This window comes from Sapajus apella, unplaced genomic scaffold (genome assembly GCF_009761245.1).
Source record: "Sapajus apella isolate SASKATOON/1434 unplaced genomic scaffold, GSC_monkey_1.0 scaffold5, whole genome shotgun sequence".
Classification (NCBI taxonomy): domain Eukaryota; kingdom Metazoa; phylum Chordata; class Mammalia; order Primates; family Cebidae; genus Sapajus; species Sapajus apella.
In genome coordinates this window covers 4,644,721-4,659,825 of record NW_022436945.1, presented here as the reverse complement: position 1 = coordinate 4,659,825, position 15,105 = coordinate 4,644,721, and the positions used below count along the sequence as shown (strand labels likewise).

At 37.3% G+C, this 15,105-nt stretch overlaps 1 long non-coding RNA gene across 1 annotated transcript; it reads left to right on the top strand.

Annotated features, from left to right (window-relative positions):
* Positions 1–1,465: 1,465 nt before the first annotated feature.
* On the top strand, positions 1,466–4,074 carry LOC116546535. The gene is made up of 2 exons (XR_004266752.1): positions 1,466–2,742; positions 3,269–4,074. It is a non-coding gene; the product is annotated as an uncharacterized LOC116546535 (long non-coding RNA).
* Positions 4,075–15,105: the final 11,031 nt, after the last annotated feature.

Genomic DNA, 15,105 nt, shown 5'->3' with positions numbered 1-15,105 from the left:
TTATGTTATTTCAGTCACTGTACTTTGCTCTTTTCATATGAAATTTAATGAATACTTTGCAAGATAAGTATTGTTATCTCTATTTTCCAGATTATGGCAAGGAAAATGAGGTTCAGAAAGTTGTTCAGGTCATACATGATAAATGCTGCTATTCTGGCGGCAAACCTCATAGTAGTTGATATGATTTTGCTCTGTGTCACCATCCAAATCTCATCTTGTAGCTCCCATAATTCCCACAAGTTGTGAGAGGGACCTAGTGGGAGATAACTGAATCATTTGGGCTGGGTCCTTCCCGTGCTGTTCTCGTGATAGTGAATGGGTCTCATGAGATCTGTTGGTTTTAAAAACAGGAGTCTCCCTACAGGAGCTTTCACTTTGCCTGCTGCCATCCATGTAAGACAAGACTTGCTCCTCCTCAACTTCTGCCATGATTGTGAGGCCTGCCCAGCCACATGGAACTGTAAGTCCAATAAACTTCTTTGTTTTGTAAATTGCCTAGTCTTGGATATGTATTTGTCAGCAGTGTGGAAATGGACTAATAAAATCCTTCAACCTTTCATGCTATCTCTGCAAAATATAGATGAGAAACAGGCTAATTTATAACTGCTGGAATTACACTTTGTAGCCTTCTATTCATTGCCTAAGTGATTTGAGTTCGTTAATATTGCAAATTAATATAACAATATAGATATATATTGTGTATGGACCTGGGATCAGTACAAACTATAATTCTAAATGCACTTTGTATTCAATATGTCCTTGATTAAGAAATTGGTAAATAAATAAATGATAGGGACTGGGGTGGCAAGGATCACACTGACCTCATCTGTACTTGGAGAGCCCAGGTTAAACTAGAAGCAAAGGTGTGGAGTAGGATGAGGAAAAAGCTGGATGTCAGGTGTATGTAGCAGCACAGCACCATTATAGCACAGCTTGCTACCTGGAGTTCCCAGCTATTCATTATTCTTTCCATAGTGATGAGTTTAGGCTCATTCTTCTGAATTCACGTAGTGCCTTTACACACCTCTATAGCACTTTTGTCCTTGTCAGCTTGACCCACTAGGCAGGGTCCTCCCAAGCCATGGCACTTAGTCTTTTTATTCTGTGCCCTGGGCCCCTCGTAGCACCAGGTATGCTATGGAGTTGTGGTCCACACACAGGCCAGAGAGCCAGCTGGGACTGTTGAGCTTGGAAAGTTGGCCTGTGATCTAATTTCTTGATGAGAAACTTAGAAAGTTGCCTTATTCTTGATGTTTTACAAATAATTCTGTATATTATCATTTTGGTGGCTAAAAAGCAGTGCCAACTTTCTTAATGGCATTCTTCTATTGAATAGAACAGGCAATTTAAGTTCCAGGAATGTATATATTTTCTGTGGGACCCAATAAGCCTATTTTTTTTAAATGAAATAATTATAGCCTCTAAGTAATATGCACACACACACACACACACACACACACACACACACACACCTATCTATACATATAATATGTATACATACATATTATTCCTGTATTGGTCTTCATGTCATAGGAGTTTCCTTAGTACTGGACTCCATGATCAGCAAATGCCAAACTTAGGAAAGGTTCAATGCATCAGTGCATAGACACATTTAACCAGCAATGCGTCAGTCTTCCTTAGAGGTAGACCCCATCAGAGAGCCATCACTAGCCTCAGCTGCTTCCTCCTGGCTGATCCCCAAAGAACATTAGGGTATTCAGTGATACCTGCAGGTGCCCACCTCCCAGCAATGGTCTTTAAATGATGGCCTAACAAAAACGGTCAGTGGACATCATGTTATGTGTGCATTTCACCTGCATAAATGCAATCACAGGGGCTGTGGCAACCAAAGAAGTGTGCCACTCAGATCCTCTTTCAAGAGGACCTTTTGTGGAAAGCACAGCTGATGGCAGCTGTTGGACTTTCACATTCAAAGCTGCCAATGTTGTGCTTCACCTGGACTCCTCCTAGCCAACATCTGGTTATGGCATGGGCACTGGGGCCATTCCTTCTCTACCCAACATGGGATTCCACTAACAGGCAGTGTTGTGCTTGCTTGTTGACTCCTTATGGGCTTGGCTGAGATTTTCTTAGAACCTCACTGTAGTCTGAACTTTTCCTGGCCAATTCTTCTTTCTCTCTCTCCTTGCGCAAGTATCCAATCTGTATGATGATTGGAAAGTCTTCTTTACCACTTCTGCTCCTTTTTTCTTTATCTTTCACATGTGTTTTCCTCATTAAATATCTTGTTTATCTAATCGTTTTGGTGCCTACCTCTCAGAGAATCTGAATTGATACAGCAGCTCATCAGAAAAAAAAAACAGAAGTGAAAAAAAAAAAAAAAGATGGGGTGGTGGTGGTGGAGAAAAGCAGCAACTTAATAGTGCCATCTACTAATTAGGAGTATTCACAGAGCATGAGATGCAGGTATCTTGTTCCCTTAGTCAGGTTCTATTTGTTCCTTAAAGCCCTAATTTTAGTCAATAAATATGTACAGAATTTACTCTATGCCAGACATTGTTCTAAATATTTTACTTATAGTGAATGACTTGGTGTTTGCATCATCCATATGATTAGTTACTGTTACCATTTTGCAGATGAGAACACTGAAGCACAGAGAGCTTATGTTAACTTGTCCAGTGCCAAAGAGCTATTAAGTGGCAGAGCTGGGATTTACTGTCTCTGCACTGTTGCTTCTTCCATTAGGACCTCTTTGCTGTGCTGAGACTGCAGTATCTAAAGGTAGGTATTCTTAATAAAATACATTCATTAAACTTTATTCAATTACTTTGCAAGATTCTTATCTAAATACATAAGAATTTCTTTTCAGTAGTGAAAGGAAAACTGACTGCAGTGAATTTGTTGGTCTTCAAGTATGGCAACTTCCTAGAAATTGAGGTTCAGAAAGTTGTCCAGGTCATTTGAAAAAGAACATTGAGTTTATATATCTACATATATATATATATGATTATATATTACATAATCAATATCTATAATTATATAGATTTAATTATATTTATATAGATTATAAGTTAGATATTATAATAAATTATATATAATTATAGATATTAATTATATTATATATTATAAATATATAATTATTATTTATATTTTATATATCAGCTATTTCTAATGACAATCCCAGATTTGCTTCATGCAGGAAAGGTCTTTCAGTGGATTTTTGCAGGGTAAAAGTGAAGAGAGTTGCTGGTATGTTCTAATGTTGGAAATTAGTCAGAAATATATATTCTTCTTTTTTTTTTACCAGCTGGAAAACTCTCTGTTTTCAGAGGACTCATGTGACTCAACAGGACCCACTTGGATAATTTCCATATTTTAAGGTCAACTGTGCCATATAAAAAATCTAATCACAAGACTAGAATCCATGAAGTTCATGGTCAATAAAGCAGGCAATTCAAGTTCTAAGAATATATGTATTTTATGTATAACCCAATAAGGCTATTTTCTTTTAGAATGAAAGAAATATAGCCCTTAAGTAATACACCAAGAATTATTCAATTTAATAAGTTTCCATTCAGAAATATATATTTCTGACTAATTTTCTAACATTATAACATACTGCCAACCCTCTTCACTCTTACCTTGCAAAAATTCACTGAAAGACTGCCTGGATGAAGCAAATCTGGGAAATTGTTATTTCAAACTGATTTTTCCAGAGTGATGGATGACAATTTTTAAGTAGTTACTGTGCTCTAGATAATGTACTAGATAATGAACATGCATCCAATAATTTAAACCTCACAACCACCTGTGGAGTGGTTGCCCATTTGTGAAGGAAGAAACCCAAACTGGATATATTAAATAAATTGTTCAGCCTCGGAGCTTGTAAGCAGCTGAGTCAAATGAAACCAAGCCTTATCAATTAGTCTGTGTTGTTGTTATTTTAAACTGCCTGTGTCAGCTAACTTGGGTTTATCTTTCTAAGCTATCCCCTCACCCCAAATTAGTCTTGCTTTGGTGTACTTTCTTCTTAACCATGGCAAATCACACGCACTTTAAGCCTTTCATGATGTCACAGGGTCTTCTTTATGAATTAAACTACTTTAACGCTAACATTTGTGAGATTATGTGTGATTTTAGATGACTATTCTTGTTACTCATTTTTTTCATTAACCAAATGTTTATAAAATATCTTCTCTTTTAGGCAGATAGATAAAGGCCATTCTAAAACAAGTCCTAAGATTTCCTGCTTATTGTTGTACATCTTTTTTATAACCCCAGGACCATAAATATGGTGAATTATGCTGCTTAATACTGAGTGCCAACTTGATTGGGTTGAAGGATGCAAAGTATTGATCCTGGATGTATCTGTGAGAGTGTTGCCCAAGGCAATTAACATTTGAGTCAGTGGACTGGAAAAGGCAGACCCACTGTCAATCTGTGTGGGTACCATCTAATCAGCTGCCAGAATGACCAGAATAGAAGCAAGCAGAAGAACATGAGATCAGACTGGCTTAGCCTCCCAGCCTACATCTTTCTCCAGTGCTGGATGTTTCCTGTCCTTGAACATCGGACACTGAAGTTCTTCAGCTTTCAGACTCAAGCTGACTTCCTTGCTCCTCAGCTTGAAGATGGCCTATTGTGGGATCTTGTGACTGTGTAAGTTAATACTCCTGAATAAACTCTCCTTTTTAAATACATCTGTCTGGCTGGTGCAGTGGCTCATGCCTGTAATCCCAGCACTTTGGGAGGCCAAGGCAGGTGGATCACTTGAGGTCAGGAGTTCAAGTCCAGCTTTGCCAACATAGCAAAACCACATCTCTACTAAAAATACAAAAATTAGCCAGCCGTTGTGGTGAGCACCTGTAGTTCCAGCTACTCAGGAGGCTGAGGCAAGAAAACTTCTTGAACTTGCGAGGTGGAGGTTGCACCATTGCATTCCAGCCTGGGTAAAGAAGTGAGACTCCGTCTCAATAAAATAAAAATAAAAATAAAATAAATACATTTATCCTATCAGTTCTGTCCCTCTAGAGAACACTGACTAATATAGTGGATTTTGCTCTTGTGATTGGATTTTTTTTATATGGCACAGTTGACATTAAAATATGGAAATTATCCAAGTGGGGCCTATTGAATCAGATGAGTCCTTGAAAACAGAGTTTTCCAGCTGTTAATAGAAGAAGAAGTCAGATGGAAAGCATAAAAAGGCTTTGCCACACCACTGCTAGCTTGAAGATAGTGGGGCCCAGATGGTAAGGAGTGTGGGTTTCCTCCAGGAACCCTTGGCTGACAGTCAGTAAGGAAACGGAGATCTCAGTCTTACAGTATCATGAAGCTGGATTTTGCTAATACTCTGAATGAGCTTGGAAGCAGATTCTTCTCCAGAGCCTCCAGATAAGAAGTTACCTAGTCAACACCTTGATTTCAGCCTTTAGTGCCCTCATCAGATCGTAGACCCTAGCCAAGCTGTGAATGGACTTCTGATCTCTAGGACCCAGGACTAATAAATGGTTACTGTTTGGAGGCACTAAGATTATGGTAATTTGTTATGTTACAATAGAGACAAATATACCCGTTATAGATGATCGTCACAGTTCTTAGTCCTAGGGATATAACCTAGCCTCTGCAATTATAGAGTTTATGTTCTGGGAGAAGGATGGGGTATGAAAGAGATGCATGAAGAAATACCAATAAATAAACACACAGTAAAATATCAGACGGTCTTCAGTGCTGTGAAAAGAATTATAATAGGGTGATATAATTGCGAGTGTCAAGGGGCTCCCTTAGATCAGTTGGTCAAGAGAAGTCTCTTTGAGGCAGTTTTATTTGAAAAGGCTTATGTGACAAGAAGGTTCCAGTCAAGTTCATTTATGGGAGAAGTGCAACCCAGGCAGATGAGGTGCCACGGCAAAGGGCTTCACGTGAAGAAGAACTTGTGATTGATAGACAGAAAGGTGATGTGGCTGGGCCCTAGATGATGGTGCTGGGGCCTGAAGATGTTGGACAGATAGAGACCAGATTTGTTAGGACTTTGTGTACTATGGTAAGGAATATGAATTTTATTCTAAATGTGTTGCACCATTGGAAGACTCTAAATAGATTGTATGATTTGATTTATATTTTCAAGATATTATACAGTGCGGAGACAGAAACATTTCAGTTAGAAATAGAGCAAGACTTTTCTTTCTTTTTCAAAAAATTGAAATACTTTTCTACATGTCCATATGTAGAACATTTTATATTTGAAGTTTTAATGTATTTTTTTATATCAGGGACATTATCCTTTTATACTTTTTCTATCCTCCTTTTACCCTTGTCCTTTTTTATGTTTTCTATGCCCTCTTTTATGTGTTTACTTTTTTATTTTGAAAGAAATCAGAAGGAATTTACAGAGAACAGTATCAAAATATCTGACCAAGAATCAACATTTAGCATACTGACATGTTTGCTCCAAGTTCTTGTGTTTTTTAAAAGAAGGGAATGTTATGTGTTAAAGTCAAATCCATTTTGTCCTTCATCCTTATTCCAATTTTTTTTGAAGAAATTAAATGTGTCATAGATTTTGTGTGTATCCTTCTAGGCCTTTATTGATCTTTTTTTTTTTTACATACATATGTATGTTTTAATTGTTTGGTGGATTTTTAAATTAAAAATGCTATCTTTTACATACTTATTATTTATTTATATAATGTCATTAAATTAAGTTTGTATAAAGGCTATAATAAATGTAAAACTGTTTGCCTAGGGTAATAGGAAAATGGGAACCAGTTGAGAGTCATCTCTGGACATTTAGATGAGCAAAGATGGTGGCTTGGACAAGGGCAATGGTAGTAGTGGTGAAGAAAAATGGACAGATTTGAGATTTGTTTCAGAGGAAGAGTTGACAGTTCTTGCTGATAGGTAGGATGTGGGAGACAAGGGACAGAGAAAAATCCAGATAACTCCTAGATTCTTTTGGCTTGAGCAATTGAGAGGATGAGATTGATGAAAATAGAGAAGATTAAGAAAAGAAGAGGTTGGATCATAGAGAATCAGGAGGCCTATTTTGCCCATATGAAGTTTGAGCTGCCTTTAAGGCATCAAGTGAAGATGTCAAGCTTATAGTTAGATATGTGAGTCTGAGGTTCAGAAGGAAGGTTAAAATTGGAGATAAAAATGTGGGAATGATCAGCAAAAGGGATCATACTTGAGATTACCTAAGGAGAGATTAGAGATACAGCAGAGAAAAAGGATAAGGAGTGAAGTCTAGGGTACTCCAGAATTTAGAGATCAAAGAATGGAACCTGCATAGCAGTATGAGCAAGAATGGCCAATGCATTAGCGGGAAACAGGACAGTGTGTGGGGTGCTGGAAGCCAAGAGAGAGGAGGGAACGAGGTGTGAAATCCAGTCAGTGACTCTACGCAGGAGCTCTTTTACTTTTGATCCCCACCATGAGCCTGTGAAGTAGGGAGTGACAGAATTATTATTTTTATTTGAAGTTAAAGAGCAGCTTTGAGAGATTAAATGACTTTTCCAAGTGGCCTGGCTAATCAGGGGGCCTTCCGAGTGCCTGGTTCCTGATCCCTTTGCCTTTCCAGAGAGCACTGCAGTGACCATGTAACCTGTTGGGTTGTATTACGTTAATGTCTTGGGGCCTGTGGCACACTTAGCATTCTGTGCCTCTATAAAAAATGAATGCTGGGGTTTTATGTGCTTCTGAGCAGTTTTTATGGGTTTCCTGCTTCCTCATTTGTTGTTAGGTTGTCAGCTAGCACTTCCCTTTACCCTTAGTGCTCCTGCTGCAGTGACCCGGGCCTGCTTTCTGTTATTTTAAATTTGTTAAGCACTTTATAATTCACACCTGAATTCCAAATGTGTGGCAGGTACCCAAATTCTTCATAGATGATGCCAAGTGTATATTAGTGGTTTAAATGTTTACAGAATGCTTTGCCCTGTTTAATTGTTAACACAGGGTCATACAACGCGAAACAATGTTAACCTAGGGTTTTGGTATTCTTGCAAAGGTGTTCAGGGTTTGTGGTAAATAATAGTGCTACATTTTCTCTATTCTGTCGTGGCAAATAAATTTGTTCCAAGATCAACCTGTAGCTAGTCCTGGAAAGGCACTCTGATTCAAGTGGAAAAGTACTCTGATTTATTCCTTGGAAAACAATCGCTGGGATCTAACGGCCTCAATCCCATGATTGAGAATCTTTGCTTTTGGTTTTCTCTGTCTGGCTTAAGGAACACTCAGTTACTGAGATGCAATAAAGAAAAAAATATTAAGGAAAATTAGAGTAAAGCACCAGGAAAAAAAAAATAAAACATTTGTAAGATAGGGATAAGTTTACGTGTACAATGACTTGGTTGATTTGGTAGTGTATAATGAAATTAAAGTCATTTCTTCTAAGTGTAAACTACAGCCAAGCTTATAAGTAAACTCAATGAACCAGGATTGTTTTTTAATAAGAAATTTTAAGATACCAATTTGGACGTTTAGTTCACAAAAATTTAATTCTCTTTATAAATGAAAATGACACTTATCATCTCTCTTTTTAGTTAAACTATCTTTATGATTTTTCTGCCTATTGTAGAAGGCTGCTGGATTATAATATTAAAGAAAAAAATACCTTAAAATTGTATAATATTTGAGGACCTACTTCCTCCTTCTGTGGAGAAGTGTGTATTCCATTGCATGGAGAACAAGAGAGCAAGGAAAGAGACTCACATTCATATTCATGGGAGGTGGGGTCATCTGAAGGATTTGAAGATGAGTGTATTAGTTTTCCAGGGTTGTGTAACAAAGTACCACAGAGTGAGAAACTAAAACAATAGAAATGTATGGTCTTGTAATTCTGGAGGCTAAAAGTCTGAGATCAAAGTGTGGAGAGAATTGGTTCCTTCTGAAGACTGTGAGGGAAGGTCTATTCCAGGGCTGTCCTGTTGACCATGTCTTCATATTATCTTTCTTCTATGCATGTCTCTGTGTCCAAATCTCCTCTTCTTATAAGGACACCAGTCATATTTTATTGGGATCACCCATATAACCTTGTTTCAGGTTGATTACTTTTTAAAGGCCCTACTCCACATAAGGTCACATTCTGAAGTACTGGGGTTAGGACTTTAACATATTAATTTTGAGGGGAAACAAATAGGGCCATAACGATTAGACATCTTTAGTTCATTAACATATTAATTTATTAACCCCTTATACCCAAACAGACACTGCATCAGGAATTGGAGGATAAGGTAACCAATTTCTTACCATTCTATTAAGGGAGGCAGATGTTAAACAAATAACTACAGCAGAATGTACAGAATGACATGATTACAGAAGCACAAGGAGCTATCGGAAATGACTAGGAGTAGGCCAAATGAGGAAAATGTAGAGGAAAGTGTCTTGAAACCTTTCCCCTGAACAAACCTGAAAGGTAGAAGACTATGAGATGAGATGATGCCTCTGGGGGTCTGGGTATAAGTCAAGGCTGTACACACAAATGGGATATCCTTTCATTGAGGTTTTGTGGTCTCTCTTTCATAGCATTTATGCATTTTGTATTCTATTCTGTAATATATTTATGTTGGTTTAAATATAAAACAATCTTTTAAATCTGTTGCTATCAAGAGAAAGGCCAAGCCAAAATGGTTTCCTTCCTATCACCAGGAATATATACTATTTTTACTTCCTGTTGTGTCCCCAGAAGTTCTAATTTTACCCCAGTTTGAGAGACATGGCTCTGATCACCCCAGATTTTATCCTTGAATTAATCCAGAACATATGAGAATTGCCTTGGTTTGGACCAAATATCTCAGAGCAAGTAAATTAAATTTGTGTTAGTGTTGATAGATGTTTTCAAACTTGTTACATACACTGTAGGGATGCTACTGACAGTTCCATTGTCATGCAGTGATCCTTTTAGGAAGACTTGTTAGAAAAATATTTTATCTGAGGCCTCTGGATCAGAAATATCTTTATTTCTCCAAAGTGTAATATGGCCCTTTTAACCGATCATTCTTCCTTCTTTGCTTTGGCTGCCAGGAGGCTCAAGACAAAATTACCATTTTTACCTTTAATTAATTTGTTGGGACATTTACTGTTCAGAGTCTATCTGATAACTTTCCCATTGCTCTCATTTCACTGTTATACCTTTATGATTTCTTCATCTTTTTTTTAATTTTTGTATTTACTTTTAAATTTATTTATTTTTTCAGTTAGCAATTAACAAATATTTATTGAGTATCTATTGTAAGTTCACTTTCTTTTTTTTAATATATATTTGTAATTTACTTTAAGTTCTGGGGTACTTGTGCAGATCTTGCAGGATTTTTACATAGGTATACACATGCCATGGTGGTTTGCTGCCTCCATCTGCCCATTAGCTACATTAGGTATTTCTCCCAGTGTTATCCCTCCCCAATCTCCCCACCCCCACTATCCCTTTCCTAGCCCCCCACCCGCCAACAGGCCCCAGTGTGTGATGTTCCCCTCCCTGTGTCCATGTGTTCTTATTGTTCAATACCCATTTATTAGTGGGAACATGTGGTGTTTGGTTTTCTGTTCTTGTGTCAGCTTGCTGAGAATGATGGTTTCCAGATTAATTCATGTCCCTTCAAAGGAAATGAACTCATCCTTTTTTATGGCTGCATAGTATTCCATGGTGTATATGGGCCACATTTTCTTTATCCAGTCTATCATTGATGGGCATTTGGGTTGGTTTCAGGTTTTTGCAATTGTAAACAGTGCCACAATGAACATATATGTGCATGTGTCTTTATAATAGAACAATTTATAATCCTTTGGGTGTATACCCAGTAATCGGATTTCTGGGTCAAATTGTATTTCTATTTCTAGATCCTTGAGGAATCACTGCACTATATTCCACAATCGTTGGACTAATTTACACTCCAACCAACAGTGTAAAAGTGTTCCTGTCTCTCCACATCCTCTCTGGCATCTGCTGTCTCCAGATTTTTTAATGTTGCCATTCTAACTGGCATGAGATGGTATCTCAATGTGGTTTTGATTTGCATTTCTCTAATAATCAGTGATGATGAGCATCTTTTCATGTTTGTTGGCCACATAAATGTCTTCTTTTGAAAAGTGTCCGTTCGTATCCTTTGCCCATTTTTTGGTGGGTTGTTTTTTTCTTGTACATTTGTTTTAGTTCTTTGTAGATTCTGGATATTAGCCCTTTGTCAGATGGGTAGCTTGCAAAAATTTTTTCCCATTCTATTGGTTGCCAGTTCACTCTAGCAATTGTTTCCTTTGCTGTGCAGAAGGTCCGGAGTTGAATTAGATCCCATTTGTCTATTTTGGCTTTTGTTACCATTGCTTTTGGTGTTTTAGTCATGAAGTCCTTGCCTATGCCTGTGTCCTGAATGGTATTGCTTAGGTTTTCTTCTAGGGTTTTTATGGTTTTAGGTTTTATGCTTAAATCTTTAATCCATCTGGAGTTAATTTTTGTATAAGGTGTAAGGAAGGGGTCCAGTTTCAGTTTTCTGCATATGGCTTGCTAGTTTTCCCAATACCATTTATTAAACAGGGAATCCTTTCCCATTGCTTGTTTTTGTCAGGTTTGTCAATATCAGATGGTTGTAGATGTGTGGTGTTACTTCAAGGCCTCTGTTCTTTTCCATTGGTCTCTATCTCTGTTTTGGTACCAGCACCATGATGTTTTGATTACTGTAGCCTTGTAGTATGGTTTGAAGTCAGGTAGCATGATGCCTCCAGCTTTGTTCTTTTTGCTTAGGATTGTCTGGCTATGCAGGCTCCCTTTTGTTTCCATATGAAATTTAAGGTGTTTTTTTCCAGTTCAGTGAAGAAGGTCAATGGTATCTTGATGGGGATAGCACTGAATCTATAAATTACTTTGGGCAGTATGGCCATTTTCATGATATTGATTCTTCCTAACCATGAGCATGGAATGTTTTTCCATCTGTTTGTGTCCTCTCTTGTTTCCTTGAGCAGTTCTCCTTGAAGAGGTCCTTCACATCCTTTGTTAGTTGTATTCCTAGGTATTTTATTCCCTTTGTGGCAATTGTTTATGGGAGTTCTCTCATGATTTGGCTCTCTGTTTATCTATTATTGATATATAGGAATGCTTGTGATTTTTGCACATTGATTTTGTATCCTGAGGCTTTGCTGAAGGTGCTTATCATCTTAAGGAGATTTTGGGGTCTGAGATGATGGGGTCTTTTAACTATATAATCATGTTATCTGCAAATAGAGACAATTTGACTTCCTCTTTTCCTAATTGAATACCCTTTATTTTTTTTCTTCCCTGATTGCTGTGGCTAAAATTTCCAACACTATATTGAATAGGAATGGTGAGTGAGGGTATCCTTGTCTAGTGCCAGTTTTCAAAGGGAATGCTTCCAGTTTTTGCCCATTCAGTATGCTATTGGCTGTGGGTTTGTCATAAATAGCTTTTATTATTTTGAGTTATGTAGTATAACAATACTATGTATTATATGGTCTATATAGTTATATAGACTATAAAATAACATTGTAAGACTATTATATTGCATCAGAGTGTTTATATTATTTTTTATTTTATTGAGTGCAGTGGATATTGCTGTTTATATACCCATTATTGTATTTGCCCTAAGTAAACTATCCCAGTATTCATTCAATGATGCACCTCCTACTCTACCTCTTGATTTCAAAACCATGGCTCCATCTTCAGCTCTGGAGGTTAATATGAGTGGTTTAGAGCTAATTCCTCTAAAACCAGCATAGTGATTCAGGAATCCAGGTCTAAGACAGTTAGCACATTGCTAGGCCCCTGGACTCCGTTCATGAATTGATCAAGCTCAGGCTAGAGAGAGGAGAGGGGGAATTTCTAAGGGTTCTGAGTCAGACATTTCCAATAACTGAAGAAGAAACCACTGGATGTCAGAGGGAAGTAAATACACTGAGTAAGGGGCGATCATAAAACTGCAGAGGAACTGAGCTCTAGTTTTCAGGTTAATAAATCCTGAAGTCTAGCTGATTTCCAGGTTTCTTTTTCCCTTAGCTAAATATATTTCTTTATTATTTAAGATAGTCTGAATTTTTGTTCTTTTTTTTGTTGTTGTTCTCACTTAAACAAACCACCTCTGATATGGTTTGGATGTTTTGACACCTCCAAATCTCACATTGAAATATGATTTCCAATGTTGGAGTGAGTTCTCACTCTGAGTTCATGCAACACGTGGTTGTTTAAAAATTCTACTTCTCATTTTCTAAATAAGGAATCTGAGACCCAGAGAAATGAGATGTCTAGCCCAAGGTTGCTTAGCTAATTAGACTTGGCCCAGGACAAGAACCCAAGTCTTCTTCCTCCCACCCTGCTGTTTATGTGGCTACTTTTCCACTATCTTGCACGCTCAAATCTGTGCGACTTTGGTTTGTCACTTAGTCCACACTAACTCCTTGTTTCTCCACTGCAAGAATGGAATTATCCCCATTGGATTGTTGGGTAGAACTAAATGATGTAAACAAGGGAAAGTACTTTGAGCATCATTAAAATATGTTGTTTTGTCTTAGGATACTTTTCAACCCCGGGTACTGTGTAGCAAAAGCCATTCATTCTCCTTGGTGACAGGAAATATTGTAGAATCTTACAATTGGCAGGCCTACAAAGAGTAAAATTCAAGACATTACAGACAGACAGCATCTTTTTTTCATTTTTTTAACAACCATTATTTCATTTTAATAATCTGTGACAAGATGTTTAGCTAATAAGAAAAGCCTGGTAAGTATACTGGGTAAAAACAAATACAGTCAGCACTGCAGGCCTTTCCTAAAATGCTTTGCTATTAACGCTTTTGTCAAGTACAGCATCAGTACTGCTGGGCAGGCTTTTGTAGGATTTGCCAGCCTTGGAGATTTATGAAGAGTTGGAGTCAAATGGCGTAGTTTATTGCAGTGCTGCTCAATGTACGTAGTTTATGCATAAGAACTTTCATTTTTTTAAAAGAATAAAGGGTAGAATATGGAATATTTGAGGGTTTGTGAGGTCATGAGCATGAAATGAAAGGCATATTCTGTTCTATCCCTCAAGCTTGCTCTTGCAAATACTTATTTAGATGATTTAAGCAGTTTTTATTTATTATTATAAACTATGTGTGCTAGGTAAAAGCTACATGTTGGGGAAATAGAGGGAACAATTAGACCAACTGGATTCCTCCCTAACCACAGCTATAGTCCCTTGAGGAAAATACATGGGTAATGATATGTATTAAGGGAAGTACAAAGCCCTATAGGAGAACTCGGCTGGACCCTACATTATTTCCAGGGATTGACTGAAATAACAGAGTATGCCTTTAGGCTAGTTTTTAAGTCTGACAGTCAGTCACTGTCATTTGCAGTTAAATTTCAACTTTCCACTTCTAAACTTTCAGGATGCTCTATTTGTCCTACTCCTATATTTAATAATAATGATAGCAAAATAACTACTACTTAATAAGTAATGTGTGATAAGTTTCCAGTAGCATCTTACACAAATATTCATGTTTCATTTAACCCTTCAAATAACTCTAGTTTCTGTCAGGAAACAGAATCTGATGTAAGTCTTTTGTAACTTTGTTGCTAATTCTTCATACAATTTTCTTCTGCTCATCTAAATTATTTTTGCCAGTCTTTTTAGTCAGATTTTCCCTATTGATGTATATTTGTATAATTAGAGGATGATGATGATAATGACATTAGCTCATGTTTATTAGTGCTTACTGTTTTGCTAGAGCTGAACACAGGGCTAAACCCATCACGAAGCATCTTTTTATTTAATTGGCTCAAGAACCTTATGAAGTAGGTACATTTTTTCTCCAATTTTGACAGATGAGGAAGTGGGGACTCAGAGAAGTTAAATTTTCCTGATAGATACACAACTGCTTAGTGAGAAACCTGGAATAAAGTCTGTATCTTTCCATGTGTTAAGCTTGAAAATTGAATACTATGTGCTATTCAATTTTCAAAAGAAGTAGCGTGGTATTCCATAGACAAAAGATGCTACCCAGGAACAGATGATTTTCTATGTCTACTAGAAGACCATCATGTAGAACTGTGCCTAGACTGCCCTTTCTAGTTTTGCCACTTGGCTGACTCCATTGTTTGTTTACATTTTCTTAATTGACATTAAGCTTCCAGTTAATCACAGCCCATTGTCCACATAGACTTATC